This window comes from Rhipicephalus microplus, chromosome X, assembly GCF_043290135.1.
Source record: "Rhipicephalus microplus isolate Deutch F79 chromosome X, USDA_Rmic, whole genome shotgun sequence".
NCBI lineage: Eukaryota > Metazoa > Arthropoda > Arachnida > Ixodida > Ixodidae > Rhipicephalus > Rhipicephalus microplus.
Genome location: NC_134710.1, coordinates 417,747,004 through 417,761,896, shown reverse-complemented (window position 1 = coordinate 417,761,896; position 14,893 = coordinate 417,747,004). Strand labels below are relative to the sequence as shown.

The window sequence follows — 14,893 nt, the reverse complement described above, 5'->3', positions numbered from 1 at the left end:
TTGACATAGGAGCAGAGGGTACAAGCTGTAAATGGATGGGACTTCTGCACATTAGTGTTGATCTACAATTAATGCGGCAGTCAGAGCTGGGCAGAGATACCCGAAAAAGAATTCCAGAATATAAATATCTAAATACATGGTTTGGAAGCATAAAATACTGATATTGACACATTTCTTATTGACGCAACGGGATATTTCAGAGACTCTTCTGCAATAATAATAATAATAATAATAATAATAATAATAATAATAATAATAATAATAATAATAATAATAATAATAATAATAATAATAATAATAATAATAAACTATTATTATTATTATTATTATTATTATTATTATTATTATTATTATTATTATTATTATTATTATTATTATTATTATTATTATTATTATTATTATTATTATTATTATTGAGATATTCGTGCCAGAAGCGCGATTAGAAGGCATGTTTTCTTGGGGCGTTCCCGGTTGATTTCCACCACCATGCGTGCATTATATTTGAATATTTATTTAAAACTAACAAGCATACAGTCGATCACTTACGGTGAAGCTATACCCCGAATAGTTACATAGACGCGCCAATTTTGCATTTGTACTGAGGGAACTGTTACATTAGCCGATCAGTGGACACCGAGGGTAGCACAGGAGATAAACTCATCGTATCGTTATAGTGAGCATTCCGAAACATATTTAAATATCAGTTACACTCTTACAACAAAAATATGGCTAGGAGCGGCAGCTGCCAACATATGCGCCCCTCTTCCCCTCCCCGCCACTGGTAGGTCGTGGCGAGCGAAGGAGTGATGGAGAGGGGGAGCTATACCTCTCCCCGCGTCACTGCTTGCTGTCACGTAGAGACAGTGGCATAGGAAAAAGAGAAAAAAATGTTCGGTGGAGGGGAAGGAAAAGAACACCTCGTATCGAGGGGGGAGGGAGGCAGGCAGATATTTGTTTTGCTTCATGTATGCCATGGTGGAAAAAAAGTTCTCACGAAGGTTGGAGAGGGGAGGGGGGGTCACGGGCTAGCTGCGCTGGCCCCTGGCTACGCCAATGCGTAGAGAGGTAAAGGAACGGACACCCGGTCAGATACCTTTCTTCTTTATTAAGCAGCAATGCATGCCATTCGTGTTCTTCTACACACGAGCAAAGCCGCTGCCACAAACGCATTGCCCTTGAAATCTGTACTTATTGGCAATGCGTTGCAGAGACTTAGAGGTGACCACCGCTTTTGACAAGAGTTCCGAAACTTTTTTCATGCCAAACAAACACAACTGCATGACTAAATATAATAAAAACTAATGTTAAAGCTTTATTTGGTATGAGAAGTTTTATTTCATTTGTATGTTATTGTAAAATTACTTGTATAAGAACTTCACCATGCTGCCACCTGCACGCCTCATTTTGTTAAGCCGGTAAACTTGCAGTTGCGACAGTCCTAGTTGTACTGCAGGCTCACCACCAGCTTCAGACGAGTACATGTGCAAGTCCGCGGTTACATAATTGCCGTGTTGATAGATATTGTGTGCATTGTATGCTTATCATCCTTTGGAATTCGTCTACTGCATAGTTTCCGCGTGTCGTGAAGTTTTTCTGCATTGATCCAGAGGCGGATGATGCCTCGCCGTACTATGTTGCCGCTCCAACAGCCTCATCGGACTCGCGCTTTTGTGTCCGCTGTCAGAAGTGATTTTTCCCTCATTTATCGATTACTCATGTTGTTCGCGGGATTCAATGTCGAGTGTACTTCTGAAGACAATCAACGACCCCTTGTTGTGACAAGCAGTAACTGGTGTTATACAAGAGCAAAAGCGTGAGCCTTTTGACGGCCGTGAAGAGTTCACAGTCAACGCCAAACTTGGGTAAGTTTGAAAAGGTCGGTGAACTACGTAACTGGGTTACTTCAATGCGTGACCACTGGTATGCAGGAGCCGATGCCCCGGGCAACGTGTTGGCACAGCGAGGATGATGGACCAGAGACCCGATAGGTAGGTATGTCTTTAGGTGGCTTATTTTGTATCACCGTAAGAACCACTCGCTGTGCACGTTGATTACGTGTGTTAAAGATTGAGTTTGCGCTACGCGATCAATCCTTCGCTCATGAAAGCCTCGTGCCAGGCTTTTAATCCTTGTCTTTTCACTGTGCGAGATTAAGCATTGAGTCCTCGTCGCCGTGTACAAGAAGTGGCTGTTTTTAAAAATACAGGTGTCGCCAGACCGCTTCACGTTCACCCCACTCGATAGTTTGAGCGTTATTACGTGCGATACTATCACACGACTGGGCACGTAGACGAAAAAACACAATGCCCTTTGAAGCTTACAAGATGGATGTTTTTGTGGTTGCACCCCGAAACGTTTTGGCCAGAAATGAAATCCACTTAATTCCTCTGTGGTTAGGTTTTCAACTTAGCAGTCTCATAAATATTTCAAGAGAGCTAACTTGAAGTATATGCATTTCAATAAGCTACACATGTGCTGAAACGAACAGTACACTCCTACCACAACTTTAAGGATGTGTTGATGTCGAAATATCAACAGTGTTAGTAGAAGAATATATGAATTCAATTCTAGTATTTAAGCTAATACATGACATCTTTGTTTCAATATTTGTGTGTGAACATTTGTAAGCCCTTTAAATCTTTGTTTTCTTTTTGAAGCACACCATGTTCTCCATCAGAAATAACTTACATTTTGCTCATGTAGTAGGATAGTGGCTTGATTTTGTGGTGCTTCAGCTTGTATTTTCATGCTTTATTTTTATATCACAGTTGTATCGATATTGCCTATTTGCTTGTATGACGAAGATGTGTAAGCAATGTGTAGCATTCAGGGATTTATTATTTTTTTTCGTAAGGTAGGCAATTAGAAAAAAAGAGGTTATTCATATGTTTCTAAATGTTGACAGAAAGTTTCAGAAATACTTATTTTTTGTCAACGGCATACGTAACTAAAACGTCATTGTTTTGTTTGACATTGGTCAGTGACCTGTTTTTTCAACAATGCCTTTACCTGACCAGACGGCATTCCGTCGAACTCTCGACTACGTGAGCATCCGCCACAAGTATGGACAATTGGCTATCACCAGGATTCGTCAGTTCTTGAGTGCATCTACACGACTGGCAGCCTTCAAGACGCACCTACGTTTCAACGTAACCTGTAAGTCCAAGCAACTCATCCCAAAATCTTTGCAGTTAAAGCACCCCGTGAAATCGGCATTCGGTCATCAAGTCATTTCGAAAGCTGAACGGCAGCTTCTTCAAGCACGGGTAGAAGACTGCAAGCAGACTGTGAAGCGCCTTGAGACTGACATTTTCTTCAAAACACGCCAGCTGGAATTCATCATGCCTGAATTACTCCCTGAAATACATCTCGTTGCGAACCAAGCATCGCGACGACGAACAGAAAAGCAGGAAACGTCACAAAAGCGCAAACTATGTGCTTTGCTAGAAAAAGGCAGGAAAACCAGAGGACCCATGTTCGAGGTCAGGAACTTGTCGTCATACGAGCTAACTCCTGCGGAATGCCAAGTTTTGAGCAATGGTCTCAACTTCAACCAAGCAAAGCAGCCGGACCCACGCAAGGTCGTGTGTGCTGTGGAAAACGCTATTGGTCTACTTGAAGAAAGTGAACGAGACGAAGTCCGTACGAGAGCAGTAGGTATACTATCGAGGATTCGCAAGTCTGGCTGCCATCAAGTCCTTTCGGAAGATTTGGAAAAAGCGATTAAGGCATTACACAAAAACAAGAAGATTGCCGTACTTCCTGCGGACAAAGGCAACGTGACGGTTGTGCTTGACCGGTCGACGTATGAGTCGACGATGACGGAGATAGTGGGGGACTGTACAACGTACGCCAAGATTAACAAAGATCCTACCTCAAAAGTCCAAACTGGCCTGCAAAAGACGCTCTCTAGTATTTTTCAGACGCTTCCTGCATCAGCAAAAAGGTTATATTTCCAGCTGCTGTGCACCAATGGTTCTGCTCCAGCGATTACGGTTTACCGAAGATTCACAAAAGCGGAACGCCTCTAAGACCCATAGTAGATTTCACTAGTTCGCCCCTGTACAGCCTCTCAAAGTATCTTCACGGCATCCTGGCTCCCCTTGCAGGCAAGACTGAAACTAACCTCCGGAACACCAATGACTTCATAAGCAAAATGAAGAGTATCACTGTGGATGTCGACGAAGTACTGGTTTCATTTTATGTCTGCTCCCTCTTCACAAGTGTTCCCGTCGACCTTGCTGTAGACACTTCCAGACAATTGCTTCACAAGGACACGACATTGGCCGATCGCACACCGTTCGACGTCACCGAGCTGTGCACCTTGTTACGGTTTTGCCTATCCAACACTTACTTCTCGTACAAGGGTGAATTCTACAGGCAAGTTTTCGGTACCGCAATGGGAGCGTCGATTTCGGTCACAACTGCGAATATCACAATGGAAGCAATTGAGCAGAAGGCATTGGGAACATTTCAGCCGAGACCCAAAGTTTTTCTGAGATACGTCGACGACTGTTTCTGCGTGATAAAGAAGAAAGACGTCCAAGCTTTCCTCGACTGCCTAAATGGCGTCGAGACTTACATCAAGTTTACTGTGGAAGAAGAAAAAGACGGTTGCCTCCCTTTCTTGGATGCAGTTGTAAAACGTACTCCCACAGGCCTCGCCTTCGCTGTGTACCGAAAGCCAACGCACTTCGGTAGATACCTCGACTATGAGTCAGTCCACCCGGTAGCCCACAAACGCTCAATGATTCGGTCTTTAGTTCAACGAGCGATTCGCACTTGTTCCGATGAAGGAAGCCTGCAGGAGGATCTCCGGACCATTGAAGATGACCTGATCAGGAATGGATACCGCAAGATTTTTATTAGGAAAACAACTAAATCCGTCATGCATAAACTGCAGTCAACTAGTCAAGCCATGCATAACACATCGTCTACGAAAAAGCGTGCATCGATTCCTTATATTCGAAATGTAAGCGAAGCCCTAGCCCGTCTATTCAGAAAACGTGGTGTACAGATCGCGCATGTTCCAGCAAGCAAGCTTAAAGCTGAGTTGCTAAATGTGAAGGATCCTCTCCCTCGGCAACACTTTCCTGGTGTGGTCTACAAGATACCATGCGCCGATTGCGAATCGGTGTACATTGGCATGAGTGGAAATTACTGCAGACGTCTGATGCAACACAAGAATGACGTCGCCAAGGGCCACACAGTGACAAAGGCACTCGCAGAGCATGCCGAGAAGACGGGCCACGAGATAAGCTGGGACAACGCACGCATCATGGCCACGGAGAAGAATTTTACAACCAGACTGAACCTCGAATCACTAATCATTCAGACGACGAGTAACACAATCAATAGATCATCTGGCACACTAAAACACATGTACTCCCGGACTTTGCGTCATGCGCTCAACGTTACATAAGAACCTGTTGCTCAGCCGTCATTTCATTGTGAACAAGGGATCCGTACGGGTCCCGAAACGTCATTGTTTTGTTTGACATTGGTCAGTGACCTGTTTTTTCAACAATGCCTTTACCTGACCAGACGGCAATCCGTCGAACTCTCGACTACGTAACTAAAATAAATCCTTCAGATAGCTAGTGTGAACAAGTCAAACTACACGGGAATTCGCTTCAGAGTACCAGCAGTTTGTTTCTTGAATTGCTTACATTTATGATGAAAAACAATAGGTATGGCTCGCTCACACCCCACGTCATGCGCACATAGACCATGCACTCTTTTCAAATATTGTTTTCATCGTTTAGATGACCAATACTCATGTGCCTGCTCTGAGTAGCGTTATTATGTAGTTTTGTGAATGCGGAACATGCAGTGGCACTCTCTAAGTTGTCAGCAAGAAGGGATAGTCCAGTATTACTTGTTCTAGTTGTTCCATGCTCCCTTTATTCAAGGATCGACCTCCTAATGTATCGATATACACTTGGCTGAAGGCATCTTTGGTACTCGCTATCTGGGTGTGATATAACGTTTGTTTTGTGTGAAAGTAATCTTTTGTGTTTTCTGTTACGTATGTATCAGCGATGACAAGTGTTCATGGCACTGACACAAAGGACAAGTTGCAATGCACAATTGGAGCTGTCTTTCTGCAAGCCATGACGAGCCTTACTGAGTGGTAGGCATTTCTTTTTGTTATCACTGTGGGACAGTTTGGACAAATAGCACCTATTGAGAAATGGGTGCACTGATCTTTAGCTTAGGTGTGGGAAGCTTATGTCCTGCACTTCAGTGCAGCGTTTCTTGGACATGGATCATGTATAATTTGGTTTGTAATCATTGAATTTGGAACGCTGCCATAGTCAACGTTATGACACTTAGAGGCGTCTGGATAGTAAAAACAGCTGTTCCTTGTTACTGCTGTCTTGATAAAGACTGATCAGCTTGTTGAAGGGTTGCCTAAGGAAAAAATACAGAATTGTTTGTAAGATATTTAGTTCAATAATAATTAGCTCAATATAACACAAGGATGAGAATGGTGCACTTACTCTAAACATAATGAGTTATTGCAATGGAGAAGGAGGAGAAAAGAACTTTATTCAGAGTCCGGCGAGTGGATGGGGTGGGCGAATGGCCCCGCCTAGGTTACGGCCAGGAGTCTTTGAATCCTGGCGGCTTCCTCGGCCCGCTGGACGGCCCACATTTGGTCTTCGTGATCAGGGCTGAGCATTGCAGCTTCCTAGCGCGCACGAAGGCTATAACCAGAGGCCGTATACTCGTTATAGGCACTAATCCCTCTACGTTCCCATAAAATATGCTCCAAAGTGGCTCTGGAGTCGCAACACTTTCACAAGTCTGTTTTGTATATATCAGGATATATAATGTGCGAGAGTGCAGGATTCGAATACGTCCTAGTTTGTAACTGCCGCCATTCGACAGACTCTTTTTGTTAGTTTTGGGTGAGGGGGCGGGAATACGCCCCTCTGTAATCTTTAATGTTTTGTAATGTCATTGTATCTGGTCATTCTGTCTTCTCACTCCCACTCGTCTGACGCGCCGTAATCAACGTAGGTGGCTGGGGCGGCACTTGAAAGGGCAGCTTGGTCGGTGAGCCCTCGAGCGGCGTCATGTACAGCCCCGTTGTTGCTGTCCCCCGTGATGGCGTTAGCAGGTGTCCATATAATGCACGTATTTCTGGGGCTTGTTCGACACCCTCCTTGTAGAATACGCAGTGCCTCCGGGGAAATGCGGCTGTTGGCAAAGTTTCTCACTGCCGTTTGAGAGTCACTGACTATCACTGTTCCGTTTGTCTGAGCTACAGCGAGCGCTATGGCTACCTCTTCCGCGGTCTCAGTACTTGTAGTGCGTATCGTTGCGCATGTCGTACAGCGTTTGTTGCTATCGATGACGGCTGCGGTAAACCCCCGTTTGCGCTTGTATCGAGCAGCGTCTACGAAAACTGCGTCCTTGTCATTACCGAACTTTTTTTGTATTTGTTTTGCTCTTGTCCCTCGTCTAGCTTTATTGTGTTCGGGGTGCATGTTTTTTGGCAAGGGTGGTATCATCATTGTTTCCCTGGTCTCTTTTGGAATGTCCACCTTGACGCCGTGTTGTGTGTGATACGTTATGCCTACTCGCTCTAGGATATGTCGTCCTGCTCGTGTCTTAGAGAGACGTTCATATTGCGCCGTACGCTGCGCCTCAATAAGCTCATCTTTTGTATTATGCAGGCCTAGCTGTAGCAGTTTGTCGGTGCTTGTGCTAATCGGTAGCCCTATGGCTAGTTTGAACATTTTTCGATTCAGGCAGTCTAACTTGATTTTTTTCACGACTTGTCATTTTAAGTACGGTGCTACGTGTACTATAGTGCTTATCACGAATGCCTTTATCAACCTGATCGTGTTTTCTTCCCTCATGCCACTGTGCTTAGTTGCTATCTTTTTTATGAGTCTCATTATTTAGGCTAGAGTTGCATCCCGTTGTCTGAGGGTTTCTGCGTTGTTGCCCTTGGCTTCGATGAGCAGACCCAGTACCCTGATCCTGTGCACTATGGGTATGGTTTTTTTTATCGGCTGTTCTTAGCTGTAGTTATTCTCTTTGAGCGAGATCTTGCAAGTAGTGACCTGGTTTGCGACCTTCACGAGTAGGTCTATACAACAACAGCTCCGATTTTTTCGCAGAGCAGGCTAGCCCAGTACCTTCCAGATACCACTCGTCCGTTTCTACTGCTGTTGGAAGCGTTTCCTCTATTTGACCATCACTCCCTTTTCTCACCCATAGGGTGATGTCGTCTGCATATATTGTATGATTCAGTCCTTCGATTGCTTGGAGTTTGGTTGGCAGTCCGATGAGGGCCAGATTGAATAACATAGGCGATAATACCGAGCCTTGCGGCGTAGCTGCACTGCCCATCTCTATTTCTTCCGAAACTAGGCCCCCTATCATGATCTTTGCCTTCCTTCCCGTCAAGAAATCACGCACGTAAGTATACGCCCGTTGTCCCAGACCTAGACCATTTACCCTTTTTAGCACCGTTGCATGGGTTACATTATCAAAGGCCTTCTTGAAGTTTTACCCTGAAATGACCTTTGTCGCTGTTCCCGGATTATTTATAATCTGATGTTTTAATTGTAGCATTGCGTCGTGCGCTGAGAGGTTCCTCCTGGACCCTATCGTTGTGAGTGGAAGCATATCCCAGTCCTGGAGATAGGTAATTATCCTCTCCAGATTTACGTGCTCCATGAGTTTCCCCACGCAAGGTGTGTAAGATATGGGTCTTAAGTCCGCAATTTGCGGTCGCTTGCTTGGCTTGGGTAATAACACGTTTTTTGCCGTCTTCCATTGTTGCGGAATCTGTCCTGCCTTCCATGATTTGTTAAGAAATTCAGTTAACTGAGTTGTGGACTCGTCATTCAAGTTGCATAGCGTTTTGTTAGTTATGCCATCTAGTCCAGGTGCTGATCTAGTATTGAGGTTTTGCAAGTCGGCCCTCACTTCTGCCTCACCGATCTCGTTGTCTAAATTATCACTTGCCAGCCCTGTGTAATCAGGGTGTCTAACGGGAAGCGCTTGAGAGATATATGTTTTCTTGATTTCATCCGGGAAATCCTGCTCTCTACCTTGATACCTTCGTATTAACTGGTTAATATTGTGCCTTTCTGCCAACTTGTTTCCATGCGGCTTTAACAAATGTCTAAGGATGGTCCACGTTTTCGCCATTCATATCTGGTTGTCTATGTCAATCATTTTTTCTGCCACTGTTGTCTGCACAGCAGCTGGGCGTATTGCTCTATATTCCTGTTCAATTTAGCTATCCTTCTACGAAGTGTCCGGTTGTGCTTTTGTTTTTCTTCCACCTCCGTTATAAACCTTTCTTAGCTTCCCACATGTGGAGAATCTTATTGTATACACACTCTAACTGCACCTCCGGTGGCACCGTTTGCGTAGCTGCCTCCACGTCTTTATTTAACTTTTTGGTTCATTCCCCAAGACTCTGTATCATTTCGTCGGGCTCCTCTCTGATGTTCCGGAACTTGTCCAAGTCGACAAAGTTAATTTGTCTGCCTTTTGCCTTCTTCGGCCTTGCCCTCACCTTTATTTCAAGTATAAAATGATCGCTTCCCAAGTCATGTTGCGTATTGGTCCACTGCGTGTCCAGTATGTTTTAGGGTGAATGTCAAATCTGGCGTGATATCCGCGCAAACGCTAGTACCTGTTCTTGTAGAAATGAATGGACCGGTCATGAACGTCAGGCCCTTCTTCTGTGCGTCCAACCACAAGTTCCTGCCTTTCTGGGTTTCGAACCTGTATCCCCATGTACCATGGGGGGCGTTGAAATGTCCTCCAATCACTAGCACCCGGTGGCCCGTTATAGCGAGAGTTTCGCGAGACGGCGTGCGGAATTTATGCTTTCTGCATTTAGGACTGCTGTAAATATTCGATACAAAAAGACTGTCCTCTGTTTTCCGCATGGGTACGAGTTCGAGGAGAAGATGATTTATTGCCTTAATTTCCCTGTCATGTTGCAGCACCGTGTGATTTCGCTTAACCAACGTTGCTAATACCTTTGTCTCCCCATCAGCACTGCCGAATGACTTATATCCCGACAATTCGGCCAGCCCGTGCGTTTCTTGCACCGTTATAACATCCGGGGTGCTGGTGTCTTTAAGATGTTGTTGCAAAACGTATCGTTTCCGATTATATCCTCGACAATTCCATTCTCAAATCGTGTAGCTATTTTGTCTGTCCATTGCGGCGTTAAAAGCTTTCCGATCCCTCGGTGGCCACCGAGGTCCTAGCGTACGGCTTGAAAGACGTCTTAACCTGGTCCCCACCACTTGACTGCGATCTCCATATTGCTTGCTTGGCGTCGAAATCAGCCACCATTAACTGCACTTTCTGGAATATCGTCTTGACTAGCGCCTCAATTTTCGCTTCTATGTTTGCCTCAAATCTAACTTCTTGTTCGTCGAGCTTAGTTTTCAATTTTCTTTCAATCTGTTCCATTTTGGCTTCCATGGTGTTTGCGAATTCCTCCTGTCTTTCTTGTGGCATCGCCACTGCTTTGGGTTTCTTTACCACGCTTTTAGTCGGAGCGTTCTCTGGCTTACGTTTAATAGAGGTGAGGGCTGCTACCTCTTCGGCCATTGCTGCGCCTTTTTCCTGCATTATAATTTTGAGGTTTCCTCATTGCGTGTATCCCCTCTGCTTTTCAGAAGTTCATTTTCTTCCCTGAGTTTTCTAACCTCACTTATAAATGCAACATTGTTCTGCCTAATCTGTGCTAATTCGTTCTCTAGCGCCTTAATCCTACATTGAAGAGCAGCCTCTGCCTCCGCGCGCGCCCCAGAAGCTACATCAGCCCAGCTCACCTGGAAGGGTCCCGCAGTGCCACGGACACCACTCGGTCCTTTTGGGCTTTGGGATCCTCCTCTCTCCTTTGGTCGGGGAGACCCGGTATTGCTGGTCTTTGGTCTAGACCTCGATCTCGACGTCGATCTGGACCTGGATCTAGATCTCGACATAGATGTGGTGGTAGTGAACGTAGAGCGGCTTTTGTCTTGTTCTTGAACCTTGGTGAATGCTTCTGATCCGGATGCGTCTCGCGTCCGATGTTCCAATCGTTGACCTTAGTCGCCCCATCTTTGCATGTGAAGTGCTTTCGCTTCCGTCTCGTAGTAAATCGCTTCTTCTTTCTCTCGTCCGGATCGTTCCCCACGGCGTCATTTCACCAAGCAGTGTACCTTGAATCCGGCCTTGCAATGCCGATATGCCGTCGGGTGGTCTTTGCCACACAGGTGGCACTTCGCACTCGTGGTCCTGCGGTGAGTTTTCAGCCCCGCACCCTCTGCATGTTCTGCTATTCGGGCTCGGGCAGACGTCAGCTCTGTGACCAAGGCATCCACACTGGTAGCACACGTCTATTTTCTTGCGGTATAGTGAGCACATGACTAGGGCTCTTCCGTATCTCACATAACTTGGAACGCGATGCCCATCAAAAAGGACGATGACGTTCGAGGTGTTTCCCATCCTCTTGGACATGAGGACCATCGGATTTCTCGGGGTTACTAGCATTTTCACTATCTCTCTTGGAGACACGTCCTGCGTTACTCCTCGAATTACCCCTTCAGATGTATCATCCGCAGCTGACTCGTACGCATTGGCTTAGAATTCCTTGTCCTCAATCTTCTGTAGAGCGATGGTTCTGTATTTTTCGGCGCGCTCCTCTGATGGTGTGCTGACCACTAGAATGTTCTGTTTATAGTTGGCACATACCGTGTCTTCTTCCGATTCATTCCTGAGTATTTTAGCGGCGTTGGCGGTGCAGAATTCTAGACGATTGATCTCGTAGTCAGTGACCTTGAAGCCGTCACGTGGGCGCACAATTATCTTGTAATCTTCCTTCAGCAGATGGGGCATCCTGCTCACAGCCACAATTTGTCTTGCTCTCTGTCCCTTCCTCCACCTATTACTGGCCGCGTTCTCGCTTGAAAAGTGCGTTTCTTGGTCCTTGGCTTCATGCGTTGTGGTTTCTTTGTTGGTTCGTCCTCTTCTGTTCACAAGGCGCCAACCTGCTTCGTTCTCACACTCTTGATGCGTGATATCCTCGCCGTCCACGCTCATCGTAGCCATCCTGTGGCATTAACCTGATAATACGCCGCCTTGAGGGGCCTCAAGACGCCAGCGTCCATGGGCTAGGCCAAGCGCATTATGCCCAGCAGCAGCAGGCAACGGCGTCGTGCGTTCGTCGGCGTTGCAAAAAAGTGGTCGATGTGCCAAAAAGCAACCGTCCGCCCACTTGAGAGCGGTATCACGGGGTTCCGTGGAACTTCCGCTTTTTTCACTTTAAGAAGGCGTCCGTCCATTCTTCCATTTCACGCTGAGAATTACTCAAAATCTGCAGAGCTGACGCGACATGCGTGTCTGCACTCCGTATATTGCAATGGAAACACAAAAATTTCCGGCGTTGATGCTCACCCTGTATATTTTAGTGCTTTGGTTGCAATAAACCAGCTTATATAAAGTTGGGGCATGTGTTGTGTCCTCTCTTCTGGTCCTTGTGTTACATTGTGCTAAATATCACATAAGTAGGATGGTTAGCTGCAGTGACATTTCCTCTTAAAGAATTTTCTTGTCTTTCTAAGTTTACTGTATTTTCTAATCAACATCTATTTTTTGGACTGCCATAAAACTGTGGAGACAAATCTTACTTAAAATTATGTTGTTTCGCTCATTGTTGTGAAGATTGCTTTTACCTTCAAATTTTTGTTTTAATGAAAACAAAATATTCCTTTAACAAAGTTTTTTACAAGTAAAAGTGTCATTCATTTTTAGCATTTTTTAAAAAGACAGTAAACAACCTTCAAGTCCTAAAATTGTAATAAAATTAAATAAGCGCACTTTTGCTATGTGCACATGCTGCCCAAAGAATTTGGCGAATTCTTGCTTAAGGAAGTTACAGCGGTTGTTATTTCAGCATGTTTTCAAATTTGACATGTATGAGCAGATTCGTGGTATTTTTATAGGTTGCAGTGCAATCGTAATTAAAGTAGCATCGTGGAACATCCCAGTACCTATTTATTTCTAACAAAGTTTTCTCAGATAAACTATATGCCTGAGAGTTTGATCATTTGAATCAGGGACAGCTTTTCTTGGAAGGCAGCAGCTAGTCATGTTTCATCACATTTTTTGAGCATGTTGCCACCTCAATCTACGAAATTACCGTGAATCTGTATGTCACACAGTTTACAAGACAGATCAAGGCCTTCCATACAGAGAAGTGTAATCTGTGTGATAGAGCTTTAAATAGCCCTGTTGGACCGCAAAGCTCAATCCTTGAATGAATTCATACTCCTATTGAATTAAATATATGTTAAACATACTGGGCAAGTTGGTACATACTCTGGAGGAAACAGGAGTGCAAGCAAGTATATTGACAGCCACGTCCTTTATACTTTCTGTGTCAGCGTCTTAGCTCATGCTGCTGTTCACTCCGGATTGTACGTTTTATTAGCTCATTTAGCTCGTACATACACTCTCAATTGTATTCTCTCTGAAACATGTGGGCTCAGGCAATATTTTTGGCATCTGCACGATTTCAAAAATAGTCATGATTTCAACACTGCAAAGTGATCTTTTCTTAAATACTTGACTAACGGAAGTGTTTGGTTGGGTTGATAATTCATCGCCTAGAATCTTTTTTATAGTTTAGCAAAATATGAACAGAGAGAAGGGAGATGACACAAACTTGCTCTAGTTCGTGTTGCCACCCTGTTGATTGTTCATGTTTTTCTGCTGTTGAAATTTTTCTTTAGAAAGAATTGCTATCCTTATCCTATCAAGACGTTCATCAAGTACCAACACACCCCAGTGTGCATTCTTCTGCTTGTTAATGACCAGCAATCAACTTCATAATTTGCAATATTTGCTAGTGAACACTAGCAACTGTGCACTCTAAAGCATGGAACTAGAAAAAGTGTTTCCATTTTTATAAAACTTCTGTCACCTTTCAAGGTACCTAAATAATGTATCTTTAGCTATCGAGTAATACACAAAAGTAATCAAGGGTACAAAAATCTTTTGGCTTGCTTTCTGTAATCTGTTCCTTGTAGATAATGTGTGGAAATGACCTGTAACGTGTTACAACATATCTGTGTAGCATATTGTAGGTCACAGAAATCGCCATTTTACTATTCTTTTCACTAAAGTTTAGAATTGTGTAGCTGTATCACCAAGATGTAGCTCTACTATTCATGCGCCTGTTTGTTACTAAATTTCAGCTTGCACATAGGAGTGCGCATGGGGGTGGGGGCCAGCCACCTTCCCCCACCAAGTTACCTAAAATGGCGGCCGAAAAATTGGAAGCTTACCTGACTAAGCAAGGGGGAGTGGTGCTGGGATAAACCTCCCCGCCACCTAAGGGTAGGGAAACTCTACGCACAACAATGACTTTGCACCTCTGAGAATGAGCTCTCAATAGTTCTCTGTTAAAGAAAAGGGATTTTATTGTGAAAGTTTTGTGTGAAACAAGGTTGTAGAATAGATCTACTGATGCACGCCGTAGTCATAAATGGAGTGCCATTGGAATCAAGAAAAGAGGTTATTGATTGATATGTGGGGTTTAACGTCCCAAAACCACCATACGATTATGAGAGACGCCGTAGTGAAGTGCTCCGGAAATTTCGACCTCTTGGAGTTCTTTAACGTGCACCCAAATCAGAGCACACTGGCCTACAACATTTCCGCCTCCACCGGTAGTGCAGCTGCCGCAGCCGGGATTTGATCCCGTGACCTGCAGGCCAGCAGCCGAGTACTTTGGCCACTAGACCACCGCGGCGGGGCCGTGAAAGGAGGTTATTCTGCAATATTGTATTAGAAAAGCTGAATGAGCTAATTCCGCTGTCAGTGATAGCTGGCATCTCTCTCTCATTGCTGATGA

At 44.6% G+C, this 14,893-nt stretch overlaps 1 protein-coding gene across 1 annotated transcript in view; it reads left to right on the top strand.

Moving 5' to 3' along the window:
- Positions 1–14,893, top strand: part of LOC119161898 (nonsense-mediated mRNA decay factor SMG5) — a 394,369-nt gene that overhangs the window by 177,383 nt on the left and 202,093 nt on the right. The window lies entirely within an intron of this gene.